General features: G+C 38.3%; 1 long non-coding RNA gene across 2 annotated transcripts in view; it reads right to left on the bottom strand.

Annotated features, from left to right (window-relative positions):
* Window positions 1-1,354: 1,354 nt before the first annotated feature.
* LOC118154772 (uncharacterized) overlaps window positions 1,355-11,802 on the bottom strand; it is a 122,328-nt gene continuing 111,880 nt past the window's right edge. For both annotated transcript variants that reach the window (XR_013519131.1, XR_013519128.1), the window contains 2 exons: window positions 3,985-4,103; window positions 1,355-1,928 (listed from right to left, as the gene is read on the bottom strand). This is a non-coding gene — a long non-coding RNA (uncharacterized LOC118154772). The remainder of the gene's footprint in view (window positions 1,929-3,984; window positions 4,104-11,802) is intronic.

Below are 11,802 nucleotides of genomic sequence, written 5' to 3'. Positions count from 1 at the left end.
AGTGCAAGACCCTATCTCTAAATAAAGAAAAAGAATTCAGAGGAGGAAAAGATCAAGGTGATGTAGGGTGTGAAGAAGGGTTTCATGAACTTAATATGGTTCCCATTTGATAAAAAGGTTAAATGTGTATACAAAAATAATTTGAGATTAAACCACCCATGTGCTCCTAAATTCTACAATAAACACTTTCTATATTTTCTATATCACATATTATGCTAAGTGACACAAAAGTCCACATACTTTATGATTCTACTTATATGAGACATCAAAACAGGGAAATCCATAGAGACAAAAGTAGATTAATGGCTGCAGGTGTTAGGTGGGGGCAGGCATGAGAAGTAACTGCTGATGGGTAAGGAGTTTCTTTTGGGGGCGATGAAAATATTTTGGAATTAGATTGCGGTGATGGTAGCACAACCTTGTAAATGACAAGATCTTGAAGACATCTGAGATGGGACCCAAAAGGTCACTGGCTAATCTTTGTCCAGGGGAGAATACTACCCTTAATGTCTTAACTCTTGTATGGAAAACCTGTTGTAACAATTAACTTCTCTTTTTCAGACAGTCTCACTCTGTCACCCAGGTTGGAGTGCAGGGGCATGATCTCAGCTCGCTGAATCCTCTGCCTCCTGGGTTCAAGCAATTCTTCTGCCTCAGTCTTCTGAGTAGCTGGGACCATAAGCACGTGCCACCATGCCCAGATAATTTTTGTATTTTTATTAGAGACAAGGCTTCACCATATTGGCCAGGCTGGTCTTGAACTCCTGACTTCAGGTGATCCACCTGCCTCTGCCTCCCAAAGTGCTGGGATTATAGATATGAGCCACCGTGCCCGGCCTGTAACAGTTAACTTTATATGCCAACTTGACTGCACCACAGGGTTTCCAAATTAAACATTATTTTTAAATGTGTCACTGAGGTTGTTTCCAGATGAGATTAGCATTTGAATTGGTGGACTCAGTAAAGAAGATGGCCCTCTCAAGTGTGTGTGGGCATCATCCAATCCATTGAGGGACTGAATAGAAAAAAATGGCAACAGAAGGGGGAATTTATCCTTTGCTTTCCACCTGCCTGCATGAACTGGGACATCAGTCCTTGCCTGTCCTTGGACTTGAGACAAAGCAGGAACCTCTCTGAGGGGTCTGTGGGCACCCCATACCATGGAAATAAAAGAAAATCTTTAGTTCCTTCAAGGGAAATTCCAGGTGCCTAGCTAGCCCTAAGAAGTAAATGAGCAACTTAGTAAGTTAGAAGAAACAGTAGCTTAAAACAGTAACCAAGGAAGTTAGAGTTAGAGGATGTTTGGTGTCCTTTATAGAAACTAAAGACAACATCCTAACATAGGTGCCTGAGTTGTTTTCAAAAACCTGGACCTCCATCAAATAAACATGCTGGCATGTAGACGTCAGGTAAGGGAGAACTGAGGAATGAACTCTGCTGTTCTTTACTCTAAAGTCCTTCCTACGGGGCCTGGAGGAAATCATGCCCATGAGCCAGAGCTAACATTGTTTTCTGCTAACTCCACATTTTTAAACAGAGGTTCTCTTCCTTTGCTAATTGCAAATCAGAAAGTCTTCGAATCTACCTATGACCTACAATCCCCTGCCTTAAGATATCCAAGCTTTCTAGGCCAACTCAGTTCATAATCTCTATGTATTGATTAACAATTTTTACTGTAACTTCATTTTCCCTAAAATTTGCCCCCACCTTTAAATAACACTCACTTACAAGCCATCAGGGGGGTCATGTCTCAAGCATAAGCTGCCCAATTCTTCACGCTTGGGCCCCTCCTTTCTCCCTCTGCAAACTTTCATGTAGATGTTGGGCCTTACAGCACCGGGTGAGCAGATCCCAGTTTGGTTTGGTAACAGATTTACACAGTGGCGCCCCTGGTTCTTCAGGCCTTTGAACTCATCTAGGTCTTCATCCTGCAAAAGGTAGATCACAGGTGCATTCATCCATTCTCACACTGCTATAAAGAACCACCTGAGACTGGGTAATTTATGAAGGAAAGAGGTTTAATGGGCTTAAAATTCCTCAGGCTGTACCAGTAGTGTGGATAGGAGGCCTCAAGAAACTTACAATCATAGCAGAAGAGAAAGGGGAAGCAAGCATGTCTTACCATGGCAGAGCAGGAGAGAGAGAGAAGAGGGAAGGGCAACACACTTTTAAACCATGAGATTTCAGGAAAACTCACTAATATGACAGCAAGGAGGAGATCTACCCCATGATCCAATCTCCTCCCACCAGGCCCCACCTCCAATTCAACATGAGAGTTGGACAGGGACACAAATCCAAACCATATCATTCTGCCCCAAATTTCATGTCCTTCTCACATTTCAAAACTAGTTAGTCATGCTTTCCCAACAATTCCCCAAAGTCTTAATTCATTCCAGCATTAAATCAAAAGTCCAAATCCAAAGTCTCATCTGAGACAAGGCAAGTCCCTTCCACTTATGAGCCTGTAAAATCAAAAACAAATTATTTCCAAGATACTATAGATGTACAGACATTAGGTAAAAGCTTCCATTCCAAAGGGAGACATTGGCCAAAAAAAAGGGGCTACAGGCCCCATGCAAGTCTAAAACCCAGCAGGGCAGTCATTAAATCTTAAAGTTCCAAAATGATCTCCTTTGACTCCAAGTCTCATATCCAGGGCACTCTGATGCAACGGGTGGGCTCCCAAGGCCTTGGGCAGCTCCGCCCCTGTGGCTCTGCAGGGTATGTATAGCTCTTGTGGCTGCTTTTACAGGTTGGCATCAAGCGCTTGTGGCTTTTCTAGGTGCAAGGTGCAAGCTGTCAGTGGATCTACCATTCCAGGGTCTGGAAGATAGTAACTCTCGTGTCACAGCTCCACCAAGCAGTGCCCTAGTGGGGACTCTGTGTGGGGACTCCAACTGACACAGCTCTCAACCTATGGGACCTGATGCTATCTCCAAGTAAATAGTGTCAGAATTGAACTGAGAGACACCCAGCTGATGTCTACTATAGAACTGATTGCTTGCTTACTGTATAGGAGGAAAACTCCTATGCATTTTGTCACAGAAGTCTTCTATATTGATTGGTATTTGAATGAGTGAATAAAAGAAAGCATAGTTTGAGTTTTATCCACTCAGAAGAGTGATAGAAAAAAATTAAAGTGCCTTTCTAACAATGAGGTATAACAGAGCTATTCTTGATGGTTAGAAAAAAAACATGTTTTTTTCAAGAAAAGGTTACTATCTGTGATCTATTTGCATTTACAATCACGCTAAATGTTTCCCAATACTTAATTGCTCTCTGCTTTTTGTTCCCCCCCCCTTTTTTTTTTTTTTTTTGAGACAGAATCTCACTCTGTCGCCCAGGATAGAGTACAGAGGGAAGATCTTGGCTCACTGCAACCTCTGCCTCCTGGGTTCAAGAGATTCTCCTGCCTCAGCCTCACAAGTAGCTGGAATTACAGGTGCCAGCCACGACACCCAGCTAATTTCTTGTATTTTAACTAGAAACGGGGTTTCACCATGTTGGCCAGGCTGCTCTCAAACTCCTGACCTCAAGTGATCCACCCACCTTGACATCCCAAAGTGCTAGGATTACAGTCATGCCCTCTATTTAAAACAATAAAAAAGTAATGAATAACAGCCTAGCAAGATTTCCTGTTTCTGTGTCACATTATCACTATTCAATATCTCTAAACCATTGCTTTTAGATGTAAAAAGGCAATACATATAAGATATATGAGATACATAAAAGAAGCAGAATTTTAATACCAAAATGCTTTAGTGCCAAAAAATTTGTAAGGAAGAATAGAGGACCCAAAAACTCAATTTCAAAAACACAATTTGATTAACTACTTAGATCAAAATAGTCAGAAAAAAAAATTGGTAATAGCTATATAAACACAGAAACTCTAATTTTAAAGAATTTATTCACATCCTTTCATTCCTGTGATGCTTTTTAAAGCCCATCCTCTGACACATTGCTATTCTCTATGTAGCAACATACCAAAAATCACAGATGGTGTCCAGGTCTCTAAACAAGAATAACATATTTTCCTATTGGAATCACAAAACCTTAGAGCTGGAGATGACCTCAACACTTCCATTCGGCAGATGAATGGCTACCTAAAAAAAAAAAAAGAAAAAAATACAGATGGTCATTTTCTAATTTATAAGCATTTCCAGAAACCAAGAATTTGAATTGAACCCAAACGAGAATAAATTGTAAAATAGTTGATGGAAAAAAATGTTCAGCAAAATCACAAATGCATGTGAAGTCTGTATATTTTGTTTGTTAACTTTAACCTATATGTTTTTATACTCACTAATGAAGTTTAATATAAAAACCCGTGAAATAAATCCACTATAAATCTCATGAAAGGGAAAACCAGAGGTGAATCAAACGTCAACCCATTTTCATCAAGTTGTCACTGTAGCTAGTTCAGGAAAAGAACTCAGCTCACCATCAGTCTGTGCAACAGCCCCACGGTCAGATAACTCCTCTGCCCTGTGAAACCACTGCCATAGGCTGGCTTGCCTCTGCCACAGTATAAATCATCGCTATGAATAAGAGCTCCATCTCCATTCATCATGGCAGAGGAGTTGAGAGTGGAAAGAGGCATGGGAACCCTATTTCAGGACCTCCAACCCAGCTAGACTGTGTGCAAAACATGTCAATGACTTCATAGAGATTTAATCCAGAGTTAAATAGTCTCATCGTTTGCATCATTCATGCTTAAAGAAGACCCAGGCAAAGGCTCATTTGTAATGACATTAGCCATTTTTTTTAAATAACTAAATGAATAGGCATTTTAGTGCTAGTTCTATTGGCAGAGTACCTTCTACATATTTTTTTAAATATTCAGAGAAAACTGCTATTCATTTCTTCCTTTACCAAACACACCCTAATGGCATAAGGATTAAAGAATGCTCTTTGTTCTACTCTAAGGGCAATAGTCAAAATAGCACAGTTCATTTGGAACAGTCTCTAGTATAAACTAGGAAGAGAACAAAAAGTAATAGTTTGGCTCTTCTCCTCTTTGAAATAAGATTTCTCCACCAACACAGAAGTTCCATCACAAATTTATCTGAGGATAAATAGTTTTACTCAGATAAATCCAAGGATATCTTGCAATTTAAAATAGTCAGACATGTTTAAATAATATTTCTTTAAAAACAAAATGTTTTTCCTCACCACAAACAATGCAGTCAGTCACCCAGAAAGCATGACTTTTGCAGACAGGTCATCACAAGATCATTGCTGTGAAGCGTGGGATTGAAAATTATTTTGCCAAAAGACCACAGATAGGAAGAATTCCTTAAATGACATTACAAAATTTAATGAATTATAATTTAATTTTTTTCTTTTTTTTTGACACCTGAGGATTGCAATTCAATATGATATTTGATGAATTATAAAAATATTTTATTATAAATCATCTGGTCGCCTCACCAGGATTTATTTCCAGTTACCTATTATCACTTAATCCATTCTTCACTGAAGAGCCCAAATGATTCTTTTAAGGCTTAAAAACTTAAAACAAAAGCCAAATTTCACTATGTGGTCTGCAAGGCCTTTTATAAGCTGGTTGAATTTTTTGTGGGACTCTCAAGTTCTACCCCTTTATGACATAGAGAATTCTGCCTAAAATTCTCCCTAAAGAAGATTGTCCTTGGTGGTTTCTTTCTAATACTAATCACGAACAAACCAAAATCTATGTTTTGATTATTTTATGTATTTCCTTTGCTGTCTGCAGTGCCCAGGATAATATATTAGATAGATAGATGCTTAATAAGTATTTGCTGAATATATGCATGAACAAACACATGAATGAATTGTTTCAACCTCTCAAATAGTGTCTCTCTCTCTCCCTCTCTTTCTCACCCCTGACACACGGGTGTCAGGCTTGTGGTAAAGGAAACTTTCCAAGCTATTGCATCACTGAGTTAATAATAACTTCAAATATGTTGTTCAATTCAGGCTAAGCTACTAGGTATCCTATCAGCCTGGATTTAAAAGCACTGAATAACCAGGGATAAATGATACCATCCCTTCACCCTTGGAAAGAGAGAAACAGACTCAGCAGTAACAGGGAAGCATGGTTAATATTTACTGAACATTTGTGATGCACCTTGATTAAGTCCCTTCGTTTGACCAGTGGATGGAGAAAAAAATCTGAGAATGAAAGAAGTTTTAGAGAATAGGCATTTAAGAGGTCAGATCTGAAAGTAGCATAATTACTTCTGCCCACATTCCATTGGCCAAAACATAGTCACATGGTCTCAGCTAACTGCAGGAAATGTAGTTTATCCACAAGCCAAGGAAGAAAAACAAATTTGGTAAATGCATTAAATAAATTCACTTCAAATATCAAATTTTCCTCTGAAGATCATTATAATAGATCTCAAAGATTTTCCATCATTTTTATTTAATTTCCTTATTAATACATAGCGGTTTTAAATTTTCTATTGGTTTGGTGCAAAAGTAATTTTAGTTTTTGCCATTACTTTCAGTGACATATTTGGTCAGTCTCTTAGGGATGGAAATAGAGATCTCTCCTCTTGCTTATGTTAACTATCTTCAGAAAATGTGACCCATACATTTCTGCCGCCTTATTTTTAATTTCCAGAGGCTCCTTGTTTCTCTAAATGTTCTCTTTTTATGTATATTCTGTTTTTGTTTCATTAACACTGATCTTCACATAGTTTCCAGGAATACTAATTATAGTTACTTCTTTGAATTTTCTTCGTACCTTATCTCCGTTTCCTACAAGTACTTTTTTCTGTTTGTTTTGGCCTTTGTCTTTTATGTTAGATGATTTCCTCAATTTGTTAATGATTTACTACCCATCCATACTCAAAGTGAGGCCCTATCCACTGACATTAAACTCAGCGAATGTGCACATGTGCATACACATGTGCATGAAAGAAATAGAGAGAACACCCATCAGTGGGCTTCATTGTTGAGTGACCAGACCAGATTGGGCATTAACTTAGGGAACCATCTATTGACAATATCTATAAATCTTTTTTACTGGGCTGGTCAGTGTCCCAGAAATCAGAGAGAATCACTAAGGATTATAAACTGTTTGGCCAAAGCTGGTTCTAGCATTTTCATCATTCAGCAGGTAGAGCATCACTTAATCCTATTTTCAGTATAGGATTCACACTTTCAACTTGGTGTTCCAGGTCAGAGTCCCTTTGCTTCATTTCCTCCAGAAAATAAATCTCCTGTTTTATATTAATGCTCAGGTAGTTGATTGTCTAAATGGGGTGAAGACGGTATCAGAAATCTAACTGCTTCAACCAATTCTCCTTGTTTTGGACCTTCCCATATCTCCATATTGATCATTACCTGATGTTTCCAAAATCTCAGGTTCTGCATGATGAATTAGTGGTTTCAAAGACACTATCTAGGCTTTCAATTTGCTTCCCATGATTTACTATGGTTAAGTGAGATTCATCCCAGAGATGCAAGGATGGTTCAACATATGCAAATCAATTAAAGTGATACATCACATTAACAGATTCAAGGACAAAATCCATATGAGCACTTTAATAGATGCTGAAAAAGCATTTGATAAAACTCAACGTTCTCTTTCACAACAAAACCCTCCAATAAATTGGGTATATAAGGAGCTTACCTTAATATGATGAAAGCCATGTATGACAAACCCACAGCTAACATAATGAATGGGGAAAATTGAAAGCCTTTCCACTAAAATCTGGAACAAGACAAGAATGACCTCTTTCACCATTTTTATTCAAAACAGTATTAAAGTCCCAACCAGAGCAATTAGACAAGAGAAATTTTTAAAAAGACATCTAGGTTGGCAAGGAAAAAGTCAAATTATCTTTGTTTGCAGATAACATGATCTTATGTTTCAAAAAACCTAATGGCTCTACCAAAAAAAAAACTCTTACAACTGATAACAAATTCAGTAAAATTACAGGATACAAACTCAACATACAAAACTCAGTAGCAATTATATATGCCAACAGTGATCAATCTGAAAAAGAAATCAATCCCATCTTCAATAGCTACAAAGAAAATAAAGTACCTAGGAATCAATTTACCAAAGAAGTGAAATATCTCTGCAAGGAAAACTATAAAACACTGATGAGTGAAACTTAAATGAACACCAAAAAAAATGGAAAGATATTTCAGGCCCATCAGTTGGAAGAATCAATATTGTTAAAATGTCCATACTACCCAAAGCAATCTACAGATTCAGTGCAATCCCTATCAAAACACCAACGACATTCCTCACAGAAATAAGAAAAACAATTGCAAAATTTGTATAAAACTACAGAAGATCTCAAATAGCTAAAGCAATCTTGAGCAAAAAGAACAAAACTGGAGGCATCACGCTACCTGATCTTATATTATACTACAAAGCTATAGTAGACAAAACAGCATGGTATTGGCATAAAAACAGACAACATAGACCAATGGAACAGCATAGAAAACTGATAAATACATTCACACACTTAGAGACAACTCATTTTCAACAAAGGTGCCAGGAATATACATTGAGGAAAAGACAGTGTCTATAACAAATGGCATTGGGAAACTGGATAACCATATGCAGAATAAAACTAAATCCCCATCTTTCACCATATACAAAAATCAAATTAAAATGGATTTAAGACTTAAATGTAAGACCTGAAAACATGAAATGACTAGAAGAAAACACTGGGAAACACTCCAGACAGTGGTTTGGGCAACGTTTTCTGGGCAAGACCTCAAAAGCACAGGCAATAAAAGCCAAAATGGACAAATGGGATTACCTCAAGCTAAGAAGCTTCTGCACAGCAAAGGAAACAATTAAAAAAGTGAAGAGATATTCTACAGAATGGGAAAAATATTTTGCAAATTATCCATCCAGCAACAGATTAATGACTAGCATATATAAGGAAAACAAAAACCTCAGTAGCAAATAAATAAATAATCCAATTCAAAAATGGGCAAAAGACCTGAATAAACATTTCCCAAAAGATGATATACAAATGGCTAGCAGGTATACAAGGGAAATGCGAAATAACCACAATGAGATATTATCTCACTCCACTTAGAATAACTATTATTAAAATAACAAAAAAAAAATGCTAGCAAGGATGCAGAGAAAGGGGGACACTGGTACACTGCTGGCAGAAATGTAAAGCCGTAGGGCCATCATAGAAAACAGCCTGTAGGTTTCTCAAAACACTAAAAATAGAACAACTGGCCGGGCACAGTGGCTTATGCCTGTGATCCCATCCCAGCACTTTGGGCCGAGAAGGATAGATCACCTGAGATCAGGAGTTCAAGACCAGCCTGGCCAACATGATGAAACTCCATCTCTGCAAAAATACAAAAAATTAGCCAGGTGTGGAGGCACACGCCTGTAATCCCAGCTACTTGAGAGGCTAACGCAGGAGAATTGCTTGAACCCAGGAGGCAGGGGTTGCAGTGAGCTGAGATGGTGCCACTGCACTCCAGCCTGGGCAACAAGAATGAAACTGTCTCAAAAATAAATAAATAAATAAATAAATAAATAAATAAATAAATAAATAAATAAATAAATCTACCATACAACCCAGCAATTCCACTGCTGGGTAAATATCTAAAAGAAAGGTGATTGGTATATTGAGGAGATATCTGGCCTCCCTTGTTTATTGTAGCACTATTCACAACAGCCAAAATATGCCTATCAACAGACAAATGAATTTTTTTAAATGTAGTATATACACAGTGGAGAATGATTTCGCCATAAAAATAAAATCCTGTTATTTGCAACAGCATGGACAGAACTGGAGGTCATTATGTTAAGTGAAATTAGCCAGGCTCGGAAAATCAAAGAGCACGTGTTCTCATTCATATGCAGGAGCTGAAAATGTGGATCTCATGAAATTCAAGAGTACAATGATGGTAACCAGAGGCTGAAAAGGGAAGGTGAAAGGAAAGGATAGAGAGAAGCTGGTTAATGGGTACAAAAATACAGTTTCATAGAAGAAATACACTCTAGTGTTTGATATTACAGTTAGTAATTTATTGTATATTTCAAAATAGCTAGAAGTGAAGAATTGTAATATTTCCAACACAAAGAAAAGACAAATGTCCAGTGGCTCACGCCTATAATCCCAGCGCTTTGGGAGGCAGAGGCGGGTGGATCACAAGGTCAAGAGATCGAGACCATCCTGGTCAACATGGTGAAACTCCGTCTCTACTAAAAATACAAAAATTAGCTGGGCATGGTGGTGCACACCTGTAGTCCCAGCTACTCGGGAGGCTGAGGCAGGAGAATTGCTTGAACCCAGGAGGTGGAGGTTGCAGTGAACTGAGATCGCGCCATTGCCCTCCAGTCTGGGTAACAAGAGCGAAACTCCGTCTCAAAAAAAAAAAAAAAAAGAAAGAAAAAGAAAAGACACATGTCAGAGGTGATAGATATCCCAATTAATCTGATTTACTCATTATACATTGTAATATGCATCAAAATGTCACATGTAACCCCAAACTATGTACAACTCTGATATATCAGTGGAAAATACCCCCAAAAACCTTATAAAAAGTGGAGATCCCATATAAAACCTGAATTCCCAGCTTCTTTTGGAAAGCTTTGTGAAAGCTGTGGAAGCCAAGATGGAGTCACTTATATCAGACCCAAACCAAAGCAGAGCCAGGAGATCATGAGTGAGGGGACCTCATGGGTGTATGTTTGAGATTAGAACTATTCTGAAGACTTTCTGAAGGTCCCTATTCACATATGCCTATGATAAGAACTATTTCAAGAACTCTCTGACAGCACAAAAAATTCTAGATAAGATGCTTCTATGAAGACATCTTTCCAACTGATCAGCATTACCAATGAGTAATCAACAGCTCCTGCAGTGAGCCTCTGTGACTAATGAAGTTAGTTTCAGGACAACTTGTGTGAATTTCTGCTTTTTGCCTTTAAAGACTTCCTCTTATCCTAACCTCCTTGGATATGCCTATGATCCGCCACAGCATGCATATCCTGAATTATGATACCCTGCTCATTCCGGAACAAACTCATGTATTTTAAGAACCACTCTCTCTGTTGTTACTTGAGGTTGACAGTAGAAAGAACTGGAAACACTGCAATTAGGATCCTTTATGGCAGTCACTGGCTGGGGCTGAGTAGTTGCCAAACTCAGCATCTCTAGTCATTTATTTTACCTGACTTGCTCTGTAAGACATTTATTTATAATTTTTGCAATGTCTATATTTTATTATTGAGATTTAATAATGAGTTACTATTGTTAAACTTGTGACGAAGCAGAAGTTAGGACCTGGGATCTTCACCCTGTCCATTATATCAGTTCAAATTGTTCACACACATGCCAGTCAAGGGGCTTTGAAATTCCTATTTTCATTAGAAACTCCCTACGGGCCAATGGCAGCTTATCAAATGTTAGATGTTCCTTCCCATACCTGTCTCCAAGGAAGTCCCTGCATTCACACAAACATAATCAAGCCAAGATCATCTCACGTCTGGCTGCACAAGGAAGCAGCTAATCTCTTTCACGTGTGTTGACTCAGGGCCTCCGTAAACATCCTTCTCACAGACTCATCAGCATTTCGTGTATGTTGTGCCCATCAAAAACTTCTCATCTCCTTCTTCCTTTCCACATGACTGCTCTGACACTTTGTGGTACTCAGATGTCAAAACAACATCAAAATGGCAGACTGTCAAATCTGGGGCTGAGTCTGGGCTCATAGAAACACCAGATGCTTCTGGTCACCTGGGAAATCACTGTGACAGTAGCTGCATATCAAGTTCAAGGTCAAGGTAAATTCTTGGCAAATGCTACCAAAGTAGAA

Source organism: Callithrix jacchus, chromosome 6 (assembly GCF_049354715.1).
Source record: "Callithrix jacchus isolate 240 chromosome 6, calJac240_pri, whole genome shotgun sequence".
Classification (NCBI taxonomy): Eukaryota; Metazoa; Chordata; class Mammalia; order Primates; family Cebidae; genus Callithrix; species Callithrix jacchus.
This window is presented reverse-complemented; position numbering and strand designations above follow the sequence as displayed.